This window comes from Dermacentor andersoni, chromosome 8 (assembly GCF_023375885.2).
Source record: "Dermacentor andersoni chromosome 8, qqDerAnde1_hic_scaffold, whole genome shotgun sequence".
In the NCBI taxonomy this organism is placed as follows: Eukaryota; Metazoa; Arthropoda; class Arachnida; order Ixodida; family Ixodidae; genus Dermacentor; species Dermacentor andersoni.
In genome coordinates, this window is record NC_092821.1 from 83,412,700 (window position 1) to 83,426,626 (window position 13,927).

Here is a 13,927-nt window from a genome sequence, read left to right on the forward strand (position 1 = left end):
ATCCCCATCACAAAAAAACACGTCAAATTCTTAGACTCACTACAGAAAAAAAAACCTGTCAGATTTATCTGTCGTCGTTATGATAGATACTTTTCACCCTCTTTCAACTTTTCTAACCTGAAGTTATTCACACTCCGGAAAAGTGTCCACTTTGACTGCTTGAAGTTATTGCACATTAATATAAATTCACCACGTTGTTCTTCTTGTGATTATATTTCATTTTCAGCACCCTCAAATAATCGTCAATATCATCCACTAAATATTGCTCCTTATAGTTCTTGTTCAGACTTGTTTTTGTAGAGTGCTTTTTTTCTTCGTACCATTCAGTGCCAGAATGTGTTGCCCGGGAATGTAATCGAATGCAATTTAGATGAATTTCTTACTGCTATTTATTAGTCTTAATGTATCTGTGAAATTGGTTGTTCTTTTCTTACTCCTTCAATAGCCATATGTTGGCGGCAGCATGTACAAATAAGTAAACAAATAAATAAATACATAGGTATTCATTCTAATATTCCTCCGTGCTGTACGGTAATTTTATCGTCTTTTGCTTCTCCAATAAGTCTCATGGGCATGAACCTAGATTTTCGGGCACAAAAAGAAAAAGAAAAGCTGCCACAGAGATGTTTGTTCAGCCGTGAGGGAATGTATAGTTGGTTCAGGGAGATTTTCTTAAGTTCTTCATAGGTTATGTTTATTCATTCTATTCAGATAATTTTACCTATTTTAGCAATAATAGAAGTTACGGAATACTATCCTAATCTTGGCCGATCCCGCACCGTGGATGTGCGCCATCATTGAAGGAAAATGAAAGTTAATCCAAATCTTCGTGAGTGAAGAGCGATAGGCGTTATACTTCACCGTGATTTACTTTTTCTATTAGGCATTCCTCATTCCCCTTGTACTTTTCTCTTGAACCGCCGCATTTTTGCCAATTCCCCTTAGTGGGTAAGCGCCACCAATGAAGAACAACCAAGCAATCAAGTGCCCGGCTATCAAAGAAGAAGAAAAAAAGGGAGTAGTGCGCGAGGTCTGAGCCACGACGTTCGCTCAAGGTTTCTCCTTCTTCTGTCCTCTTTCCAGTGACTCAGGTGAATATTCGGGGTTCCGGCGCCAAACATGGGTAAGTGAATGTTTAATTCAGAGTTCAGATTGCTTCGTCTTGTAACCCACGACTGCGCGGCAGGTACAAAATCGACCCATACCGGTTTCGTACTTGGCGTTGAGCTTTTCAAGGAACTGAGGCGCGCTGTGCTGGGCAAACACGGACTACAATACTTTCTTCCTTGCAGTGCAATCACTACAAAAAAAAAAAAAGAGCAGTGAGATGTTTTCTGCAAAACGGCTTGGCTAGTTTGCGTTGAGGTCTACGCACGCGCACTGAACGCATGTCTTGCGCCGTACAATCAATTCCGCTTGTACGCGAGCAACGATTGCAGCTCATGAACTAGAAACGGCTTCCTTATGCGATACACTGAAATAAAGCTTGCCGGAGGAAGGAAACAGGTCGCTCCAAAAGAAAATTGTCACAAGAAGACCTACCTTTAACCGAAAGACGATGGCAGCTATGGTGTTGCTGCTTTTAAAGGGTTCTTGAAGATCCGCTAATAATGAAAGAAAATGGGGCTCCAGTCCACGCGATGAAGGTGGTTGGCCAGAAGCTGTGGTATAACGTGATCCAATAGAACAAGTGACGTAGCCTTGAACTGGGTTCTGCCCCGCCTGAGCACGACACTGTTCTGCATACTGACATTGCTGTTTTTTCGTCACTCATGGTATTCGCGCTGCTCTTCGGGAGTCATGCATGGCGCTTCCACAGCGCTATCACAACACAAATGAAATCAAATGCTAGGCGGGTTCTTTTTTCAAATATGAAACTAGTAACGTCACTCTCTGTTTCCTGCGCTAAACTTGCCACTTCCCTCCAAGTTACATGGAAGGCGCGGTCCTTGCTCTTTCACAAGGAACGCCGCGCTTGCGTTCCGCTGTAATTGGTTAAGTTCTTGGTGGCGTGGAGGAAGAAATCTCGGGATCCAAGTGATATGCGGATTCCCTGACTTAAAGGAATGGCGCACTCCTCTCCGAAATTTATTGGTTTCTCTCTTCACGCACCTTGACTACAACAAGGTGAAGCGTGTGAGGTCATCAAACCTTATAGATGCCGAAGTTATCACATACAAGGGACATCACTTCCAATCCGCCTGCTAGCACACATTTAGCATACATTTCACACACCCACTTCTGTTCGTTGTCTAGCTTTCCTGTTACGCGCAATCAACTAATGTCACCTCGTTCACTCAGTTTTCCACCGACCGTGCGGCACCATCGTCGTGTAGCCAGAGCGCGCGGAGTCCTGAAGAGCGGAAGTGAATGATTCTGTCAATCAAGAAAGAGTGGCTGGGTGTCTTTCACTAAGGACGCAGTGTCCACGTGTCTTGTAGAAAAATTCGATGGTCCGTGGGGGACGTGACAAATGCGAGAGGGAAATCAATCGTCTGCCTTCAGCTTTTGAGTGGTTCAGGGGCCCTTTAACAACAATGTGAGTCAATGAGGAATTTAAGAGAAAGTGCTCTTTTGGGTGGGACGCGCAACACTGCTATCAAGATTTTAAGTGCGGCTTTGCTTCTCTTTAATTGGACGTCAGACGCTTGGTGACGTGCCTACCGACAGCATGTTACTCAGAACAATAATTCGCCAACGTGCAAGGATCAATCACGCAGGGTTTCCCTGCAGTTCCGTGAGTTTCATGTATACGGGCTACCACATGAATTCGGTTTAGTTAATGCAAAAAATATACCGGTGTGTTGAAATTTGTGTATATTTCTAAATAGAGGCTATAGAAATCTAACGGCCTCTTTTACTGGTAGACTACTTAACTGAATATGGTGGCGCCTTTTGAAGCGTATCTTGTCCCACAACAACAGCCATCGGCCTTGATTGAGTTTCCTTCCGAGAAAAATCTGCGCTCGCTACTTTCATGTCGAGAATGCTATTTCATGCTGACAACCCTCATGCCATTCGTGACCTGGAATTACTGGGCTCACACAGTTAAGGAAACGAAACACAAAGAAGGCTGATGGAGATTATTATTGTCGTACAAGATACGCCTGAAAGCGTGTAAACTGTTTTAACAGGGCACTCTCCACCTTGCATTAATTTGTACCAACCTTAGTCTACCTTGATCCACATTATTCTCTTTTCATGTACTTTGATTTACTTTAATCTGAATTAATGGCCCTGAGAGCAATTTTGGAAGTGGGCCAGATCGGCTTTTTGGGTGATTTCACAGTGCGAGAGGCAGCAGGTCCTTCGCCGGCAACGGGATGTCAACACTTAGTCACGTCGGTGGTCTTGCCATGCGGGGTTGACGCCGGTCGCTGGATTTTTCGCTTCGTAGGGCTTATAAGGCTGTCGCCTTAATAAGGCGCATCCGGCGACCTCAGTGATATAAAGCTTGATGGAATCACGCCCTGTCGTCATGCACAGATGCCGGGCACCATATGAGCCCTGTCTACAGGGCTCATATGGTGCCCGTGAACACGCTGTGGGAATAATCTCATGAAGCGTTTCCAGCGGTGAAAATTGCTTTGGCTAGCGAAAATACTTTGTCACGTGTCCGAGCCGAGGCCAGTGAACTTGCCTCTCAACATCGGCTTCAACGGCAAACAATCCTGGTGCTTCTCTTCTGTGTAGTTTGGTGCCCTGAATGCCTCGTTGCGGTCCTCCTCATGTTCGCGTTACCCTTGTTTTCTTTTTTTAATTACGAAGCTTTCTTTGCCTTTTCCTTCGACTTTCCCATTGCTGGTTCTGCTGCCCTGTTCGCCACGCCGCCAACGCCGGTCACGTCAGGACGTAGTTGAGACGCACGTCACTAACGCCGGCCGTGTCAGGACGTGGTCGAGACATGGTTGTGTCACACACAAAAAAAAAACACAAAAGGCATGCGCTGTTGGTGTTTTGTTTCATGACATTTGTTTATGAGCTGTCATTCTCAAAATTCCGAGGAATAACGTCATAAAGAATGTGAGACAGGGTATGCTCCACATGTGGGGCCTGCGCGGTTGTGGTTCAGAATGATTATTCGCCAAGCAATGCCCGCGGCGTCGACACGGAATGTCCTGCGACACACGGCCCTTCCCGCTGTCGCGGTAAGATCGCCCCACATGCAGCGTTTGCCAGGCGTTCACTGGCTTTCGAGCGCAAGCCAATCAGAGCTGGTCCGCCTGCCGCTCGTGTGGGTGGGAGCCTTCTGTGGTGGCGTACATGCGTCGACGCCGAGTGACGCAACGCCAGAAAACGCCGGTAAAACCGCTGAATGTGGCGCGGCCTTTAGTACATGCCAGTAGTGTGGCACAAAGGAAACACGACGAGAGAAGCTCATATCAAGATTTACACCTCGTCGCATTTGTACAATGCCTTCTGGACGCCTACATAGGCGTGACCCCTCTCAAATGCTGTGCAGAAGCTGCCGCGCTTGCCTCCGTGCTCACCTGCAACAGCAACGACATTAGAGGAGTAGAGTAGTGGGAAGAATGTTAGCCAGGAAATAGAGAGAGAGAGGGAGGAGGCAGTTTTGTAAGCGAAAACCCACAATGGTGCCGAAGCTTGCACTTAGTGCCGACGAGATGAAGGCTTGCATAAAGGGTCGAGCGGAGCAAGAACAACAAACTTAAGCGTAGCAGGCATGGTAACATTTTACATCCCGTCGCGACTGTTGTATTCCGTCAATAAATCACCGCCAAATAATGTCAGTAATACCTACAGTGTGTGGGATCTGCGTATTTTTTTCGCCTCAGATAAGCCATTGAACTAGCACAACTGCAGATGGTAGGTAATAAAGCTGTCCAGCTGGGAAATAAAAGACACGCTTTAACTATTCCTCTAGCTAAAAACAAACGTCTAGCTAAAAACAAACTTAAGGGCTCTGTGGTTTAAGTTCACCATGTCACACCTTGTATTTTTATCGTCCGACCAAACATCTGGTGCTGTGGATATCAGCACGGCCTTATGCTGCGACTCCAGGATTTCCATGCCACCATGAATTGCCCTTAATATACGAAGCAAGTATACTGAATCGAGTCATGGCCTTCGAGACCACACGTGCTGCCAAATCTCGGAGGTGATGCTCAGACTATTCGCAGCCCACATTTGGAACACTACCTTTACGTGCCAGTATTCAGGCCAGTTTCCTGCTTTCGTGATCCAGTCCTGAATACAAGGCGGTCAGCATTGAAATGATCGCCAAGCCGACACCTAACGATAAATGGAGATTATTATTGAATATTTTGACGCGTTCGATTTACGATCATCAAAAAATTGCAGGTTTGCGTAATGTACATCAATTGCGTTTTCCATGTCATAGTTTCGTTTCTAGCTATAATGTGAAAACTAAGTCTTTTACATACCTTATATATATTGACACGTGTACTTATATTTATCGGGCGACCTCCTTTCGCCGCCAAACAAATCTTATCGCACAGCGCGGGACGCGCTTGCATTTATCCGAAGTTTCTGGAAAGTTATCGATGTTTCTATCCGCAGTCTGTTGTCGCCGAAGCTTGTGTTATCTGATTTATTCGCCTGACGCGAATGGTGTAGAACTTTGTGCAAGGCACGCAGGTCCCAACGATTAGTCTGGAACATTCTACGATTCTGCATAAAAGCCGACGCGCTTGACCCGCTGATCAGATTTTCGACGATCGCCGACCGTGTTCGCCGCTATCGTTGTGCTATAAGTGTAGCCTGTTTTGTGGGCACAGGTTCGCCCAATTAAAGTTTTCTCGTTCACTGTATTGCTACTGTGTTCTACATCACCACCACGTGACAATTTATATATATATATATATATTGCAACCGATACGAAATGCGCGGACATGAAGAGAGAAGGAAAGACGAAGAGAACGAAGAGCTGGTGAGGCCAGGCTGCGCTACGATCACGCTACCACCATCAGCAATCGCCTGTAAATAAAGCCACTTCTTCGCAACTCGTCGTAACAATACATATATATATATATATATATATATATATATATATATATATATATATATAGTTCTCCTAATGCTAAGGTGAACCTAGGAAACGTTTTACAAAAAGCTAAGGCAAGGAATTTTATGTGGTTTAGAAAAAGCTGGGCATGATAGCTGTTAAGATCAACTGAACATTGCCAATGAATTTTTGATGAGTTCTAAGAAATCGTCCTCAACCACTTCAGAGGAGCTTAAGGAGTTGGTCTCCCTGCAAATAAAAGAAGTAATTTTGCTTCTTGATTAAGAAAAGCTATATTTACATATGAGGGCCAGTTAAAGTTAAAGTTACTTCCGTATGAAAAAGTACTAGATAAAATGTAAAATACAACTGAATAAAGAATTTGCGGCTGGGTGCTGGACGCGGAATACATTGGCATGGTTTCCTGTCTTGTGTGTTCTGAGGGTCCTGTCGCATTCTGATAAAATAGTAGCCTTACAGCTTGAACGTAGAAAATAGAACGCCTAAGAAAGATTAAGTGTTGGTACTGCTCCCGGCATTTAGGTTAAACAGTGCAGCTGGCCAAATTCTCAACCAATGCTTCAAGATGTGTATAAAGCGTGAATCTATAATGTTTTACAATTCAGTAAATTTTCCGCTATTTTTTCCTTTTACAGGGGATGAAACTGAAGATGGTAAGTTTTGTGCGTATACAACGTAATATAAACCGGCACCACGCATTGTCAACAGAAATAGGTTTCTGCATTTCCAAAGGCCTTCCCAAACTTCTTCCACAGGGTTTTGTGCAGCATCAAGTATGTGCATTTGAAATCTTCCAACTTTAATGATCACAATTTAGCTGCTAATTTTTTGGAAAAATGCACAAAAATCTTTCGGCCTTAAATGCATTATTTACAAGGATCACGCAAATCGTTTGCATATACTAATGTCCACGTCAGCCGCATTCCTTCCACCGGGTAATAGCGCAAATACGTCACTTTAGTTAGCTCACAAATGTGTGCGCAACACCTTAGGCGTTTCCCAGTTCTCGCTAAGGAAACACTCATTAAAAGTTGTAATAGATTATAAACTTAGAATAAACAACGATTTGATTATTGGACACGCCGTAGCGGAGGGTTGCGGAATAATTTTGGCAACTATGTGATCTATCAAATGTCCCCAATGCACGGGCCACGGGCGTTCTTGGATTTCGCCCCGGTCGAGTTGCAGCCGCCGCGGCGGGGATTCCATCCCGCCACCTCGCACTTAGCAGCGCAACACCGCAGCCGCCAAGCCACGGCGGCGGGCGATTGAAAAGTTCCGTTAAGCCAGCGCATATGTACTGGCTGATGCAGTAGCTCCCGCGCCAAACGAAGCGTCTCAGAAGCACGAGCGCCCGGGTTTTTGTTAAAAATTCGCGAAATTAACGTGATCTTGTTTGGGGACATTTGTTTCTTTATATCATGCATGTCATACCAGTAAAGTTTCGTACGTTCTCTGTTGTCCTCGCTTCTCCGTTGGAACTTGAAGCTTCTCGGACGATGATCGGCAGTTGTTGATCAAACGCAGGCAGGAAGCGATGAGGTCAGATGTACAAGAAATATTTATAGTTGAACTTATGCATGGCAGGTAAAACAAATACATTACAAACTTGAACAATTGAGTAACAAAGTCTCACTCTTCGACTGTCTCAATGACTGTTAGAGCCCAGACTCGTTTTAACGTACATAGTACGGAGGCTCACTGATCTATCAGCAATCCTGATTTCAGCCAAGTCTAACGTACATGGTACGGAGCCTCACTGATCTATCAGTAATCCTGATTTCAGCCAAGTCTGAGGGACAGCATGTCGTCCCGATTTTTATAGCCCAAATATACAAAGAAAAAAAGGCGGTAGGGCCGTTGGCCCGTCCCACAGGTTAGTTGCCAATCAGAGTCAACCGTTTGTTAAGCCACAACCCACAGGGATGGGCTTACTCTTAAAAATAAACATATTGGAAAACAAAGCTCTTTTCCTTCTTTCCCAAAACTCCGTTGCCCTCTCGTTTCTACGTAGTTAGTGACGGGCTCAGCAAAACACTCCAGGCCCGAACAAGTTATCGCTAGACCGCCTCAAATCCCAACGGCGTCTAGGCCGCAAATGTCTCGGAAGCAGGGGCATCGACACCACGTAGTGCCGCTGTACTCAAAGTTTGGCCGTGTGGGAGACGGATGGCCCTCCTTGTCCTTCAAACTTATTGTCTACAAGACAAAGTTCTCCGAGTGCGTATTTACAAGACGCCGCCGTCCGAATGCACTGTTCACGAGTACACCGCATCCCTACAGCGTGCACTGTAAGCTGGCGTTCGACACCACACAGGCAGTCACACCCAACAACAAGGCTGGCGATTGCGTTCCGGACGCGCGGCACGGGGTCAAGGTTGCTAAGCCCTTCTTAACCTCGGCGGCGCCTCCAATTAGTCTGGTACTCGGGCGCCAGACCCACAATACCGTATACAGCGGTCCCTTTCAAGGCTGGTCTGTGTGGACTCGTGTGACCGTCGGCGGACTGCCAACACCCTGCGCACAATACCGACTTCCCGGAATCGGCACTCGCCCTCCTGGCGCCTGCCGCGACGCGTCACCCAACACCGCGCGGTCCGTGACCCCACATAACACAGAAACGGTTGCCCCGCTGACATGGGGGGGGGGGAAGTGCACCCCCTCTCTATACACACAGCACGTGGCCGATTCGTGACACTTAAGAACACGAACAATCAGAGTGACCTTACAATACCTTTCAGCTGTTTATACAATGTGTTTCCCCCGTTTGAGAAAAAAAAAACTAGTTTTCTCACGGAAGTAAATTCTACAACCGCCATCATACTGAGCCTGAAGACGCATCAAGCACCCTCTAGATTTTATTGTGGGAAGTGCTAGTGATTCCTGAATTGGCTGCCTTAAGTTGCCCACCTTCAGGCGTATTTTTCCCGAAACATCGAACGATTTTTGCAAAGCAGTGTTTGTCCACGTTACCTGCTAGAAAGGGAACTTCAGTGTTCATGCCAAGTCTGACGGCGGCTGCATATCTACGTTATGTAATTTCTGCCGCAGCGTCTTTTTTTTTCTTGCGACGCTATAAATCCTACCATGAAAAGAATTGTTTAGTATACGTATAAAGGAAAGAAAAAATGATGATGATCACTAGCATAATAGTTTACGTTATCAAGATGAAGGGTGATCAAGAGGAAGGGTCGGACAGCAGTGCAGCAGCCATCATAAATTCTAGATTTCGTCAGAAACAGCTCGACCGCTTCAAGCAGAAAATCTTCAAAGCGTACGAAAGACCGGTTTTAGGATACAATGAGAGAGATTGTGTTGATGCGCTATAGTGCACCAAGTCTGCGCACAGCCACACCGAGCTGTAGGCTGTATTCAGTGTGACAGAATTTCTTGTGGAGATGCACCCATTAGTTCGTTAAATCGCCGACGAATGTATACTCCGTTTTGAACAAAGAGCGCCACTTCTAACCTCGGGCCTGCGGAAAACAGTGTAGGCAAGAAAATGTGTCTTTTTAAAACTTATTTGTTTATTTTTCACAGTTGCAACAACTCATGAAAATAATTCAGCGATCTATATTACTTTCTGCAACCGGAAAAAATTTCCGCAAATGCAGACACAAAATGTCAAAATACCTCGTGAGCTACTCGTAGGCATTTTTTTTTTTTAATGGACACCTCAGCCAATATGTGGCGTTCTCCTTTGTACTTGGCTTTGGAAAGTGTACTTGGCTTCAGAAAAAATGTCCACAACCGATGACAATGGAAGTGAACACAAGGATTTGCGAAAACGCTTGCAGCAGTGTTGTTTTTTTAAGCGGCCGCCCGGGCCATGTCATGGTGTTCCCCTTTGGAAGCTGAAAACACTGTGGCCACGTATCAAGATAGCTGCGGGGGGAGTCAAACGCCACGACCGAGCGTGCGTGAGCGGCGATTGAGCGTCACACATATGGCGAGGAGGAAGCAGGTTTCGAGCACCCTGCGATAAACAGCACAATGGTGATATCGGTCATATTCAGGCACCTTAGTCGATCACCGCTCGCGGTGCAGTGCAAATATTGCCCCCGAGGCAAGATATCGAACGCTCCGCCACACGCCGTGTGCTCGCCTAGTCAGTTGCTCACACACATCTGTTTGTCGACGCCACACGGATAGTTATTTCCTGCCACGTTCGTCACCTCAGCGCTTTGCACGTGATTTCGACGAGCTTCGGCACGTGGCCTACGAAGCCCACCCGCGAGCGCGAAGCCCCGGTGTCTGAGACTGCGCTGTCGCACCAGGTATTCTCGGGAGCCTGACTGGAGTTGAATGCACAACGTTTTTAAATGCCTGCGACAAATACCGCATCCTGCAAGACAGCTCGCGGAGCGCGGGGCGTGTATTAATCGTGACGTCTTCTGACCTTGACGAACGGGAGAGTTTCCCCTCCAGACGGTGGCGTAGCCAGGCTGGGCCGACGGCACTGGAGCCCCCCCCCCCCCCCCCAGCCAGACCTTTTGTCCGGCGTGCGCCCTGCTCACTTTTATCCCTGGCAAGGCGCTTCTGAACAAAGGCGCATATCCTTCGAACGCCCGCCCCAGACAACTACAGGACGGTACACGCCTTCAGGGAGACCAGCGGCTCGCTCAACGTAATGCAATTAAATCTCGATCTAACGAAACGCGATTTTACGAAGTTCTCGATCTTGCGAAGAAATTTCCATTTCCCGGCAGGTACTCATTGGGTTCAGTTTTTCCATCAACCCGAATTAATGAAAGAAACTTGGCCGAACTCGATTTGAAGACGTTTGCCATGAAACAAATGTCTAAAAAAGCGGTGATTCCTTTCTAATTTCGACACAGACGGGTTCTTCTTCGAGCACGCGTTGTAAAGTTATCGCGTTAAAATATCTAGGATGCCATGGTCACATCCCTAGCTTTAATTTGTCGAGTCTGCGCGATGTGCCCATTCATGGAACCACCGATTCAAAACCGCCTTGGTAGGGGCACTGGTGGTTGCTTTCGTTGTTTCATGGTTTGTGTGACAGATGGCTAGATTAGCGGCAAATGCGATGCCGCGATAGCCTTTTCAGGTGCGCTACGTTACAGTTTTAGATTTTGAGGGACCAAAAAGTTCTTTCTCAATTTTGCAAGCTTCCTGATTTAATGAAAAAAATCTTGCGAGGGCATCCCTTCGTGTATTCTAATTTCAACTGTAGTTGTATTATGATGCCCCATGAATGAGAAACACAAGAGAGATTAATCGAACCCTATACCCTCCCTCAACCCCCCCCCCCCCTCAAAAAAAAAAGAAAAAGTGCTGGCTACGAGTCTGCCTCCTCCGTTATCTCGCTCCTTGACCATATTCCAGGCTAAATAAGGCGCGGGATTTTAATGCACCGCTAGTTTTCTCTCAAGAGTACCTGACATTACAATAAGTATCAACAAATGTGGCCACTGGCAGCAAAGTGTTTAAGAACACTGCAAAATAACGAGGAATTTTTTTTATCGACCCTTTATCGGGTAGTGCGAAGGTTTTCCCTTGCGTTAACGGCGGTAAATTTCATTATGCATCGTTGAATCTCAGACAAACAGGTTTCTCACAAAGAGTTATCAGTTTCATGTGAGTGGCTACATAATATTAACAATAGAACCATTTCATAGTTCGCATGTGAACGCATCGGTACCACATATCTGCGAAACAAGTGGCGGCATTTTTCATTGTCGAAATGATATCGAGGTGCTAGATGCTCATGCTCGTACTTCTCACTTGCAAATGACTTGATGACGGTAGCCACGTCTTTATGTTGCCTGACATAGCAGAGGCCAACAGTACTCGTTTGTTGTACATGCAAAATTACTACGCTGCCAATAGTTGTGCAAACTTGTAACGGGTAAGCTGGCTTTACTAATCTAAAATAAAGAAAGTATAAAGTACTCAATAGACGTTAAAAGTTCTACACTTACAATGTACTAATTACATTTGAAATCATGGAATAAGGTCACCCACGAAAAGGGAGCAGTGTCTGTTCAATCTGTTTCATAACTAGAACCAGGAAGGCTTCATCACACAAGAAGTAACTGTTCCCACCCACATAAACCCTGAGCGTTTTGACGCGTTGTACGCAGTTGTCACATAAATATATGCACATTAAAACTATGAAAGTGGTGTCCTCTTGTTAAGGAATTTTATTTCTTTTAATGAATGCTCACCTTCCAAATTAGCTGGTAATGAGGGGACAGAAAAATACAAAGTTGGGATTTTTGTTTTTACGGACAACGCACCCATAAAAAGATTCTATAGACAACTATTACCATGAGCACGTTCCATTTCAATATGGTTTCAACTCGAGCTTCAGAACCACACTTCTGCAAAGACGTACTAATAAAATAATGTACGACAACACCCTTGCATTGTATTACCTACATCAAATGGCTGCACGTTAGGGCAAAAGCCTTACGTGACTCGTTACAATGGCTCATACTCGAAAAAAGCGGCGTTTAGTCGAGTGATTCTGAAATATCATAAGCCATGAGCAATGACTCATATCCGAAAAGGAAATGATAACTTGAAATGGCTCATTCCCCCTAAGCAAGCAGAGATGCAATGGCTAAATATGAAAGGACAAACGAAAAAAAGAAAGAATGAAAGAAGGAACGAGAAAAGGAACTAAGTAAAGAATTAAAGAGCGATGAAAGAGGAAAGAAGGAGAAAACAATGAAAGAGAGAACGAAAGAAGGAATAAAAGTACGTTTAGATAGTGTGTTATGTGCACACATGTGTTGTTGAGGAAATCAACCGACAGCACAATGCGTTTACTTCACACTGCAGCTCATTATGTCGTTCAACAATCTGACCTCTCCTATCGGATAACGTTGAGGCGTTACCACTTGTGCCAGCAGGGCTTCACGTTCACGTGTTACAGGAGTGTAACATACTGCCGATTTTTTTTGCAGACTGTGCAGCATGGTGTCTTGTAATTCATTTCGATATCGTAGCTTAGGCCAGAAACCCGGTATAAGCAAAAAGTATTTGCGCTTGAGGTATTAAAAACATTCTGTTCACCTAGTGAATTTCACCAGCCGCTGTGTTCAAGCAATGTATGCACATTTATGTACGGGCCGTTGCTTGTAGAGAGGCATCATGCTGTTCCTTTTCATCAGCAACTCCGTAAAACCACTTCAGTGTATGAACATGGTACTATGATTTTGATCAGAGGCGCAACTAGGCGCCCCGTGAATTTTCATTATTCCAGAAGCCTTCGTTTAGATGGATGTTAATACTTTCGCAAACAACCTTTACATGAGATCTTAGATCTTTATATCAGTGTATTACATAATTGCATTTACCAGTTATACTCGTGAAAAGGTAAGCTTAACAAAATAGAACTGAAATTTATATTTTCTTGACCTCTGTGCACTGAAATTTGCTGTAGTAAAATTTTCACCAAATATTGCAAGTTTATCTTCTCGCACTGGTCGTTTTGTTTACGTGGTTAGCCCGAACAGCAAAAGTTTTTAGGCGGAGTTGCCATCGCTGGCTGCCTAAGCTTTTACCGTTCTTAAAAGTGCTGGCTTCTATATATTTTATTTACCTACTACTTTATGTTATATTTTAACATGCGCCCTAGTTTCACGTTCCTTCCCGCCTCTTCCACCCCCACCCCCCCCAAAAGAAAAAGAAATACGAAGGATCTGGTTTGTGCGCACAACAACCCAAGTATTAAAAATACGCGCCGCATTTGCAAGCCGGAACAACTACAATCCCAACAGAATGCGATGAAATGTGCGGAATCTGGGTTTCTAACACCAGCTTATTGCGTAAGATGCACACCTGGGACACTTCGTTTTCATGGAAGGTTCGCACAGACCCTCTTGCAATACCTTTGCTTCAATTCCATGAATGAGATGCCGGATTTTAGTGGCAGAGTGAAGGCGTTGCTCG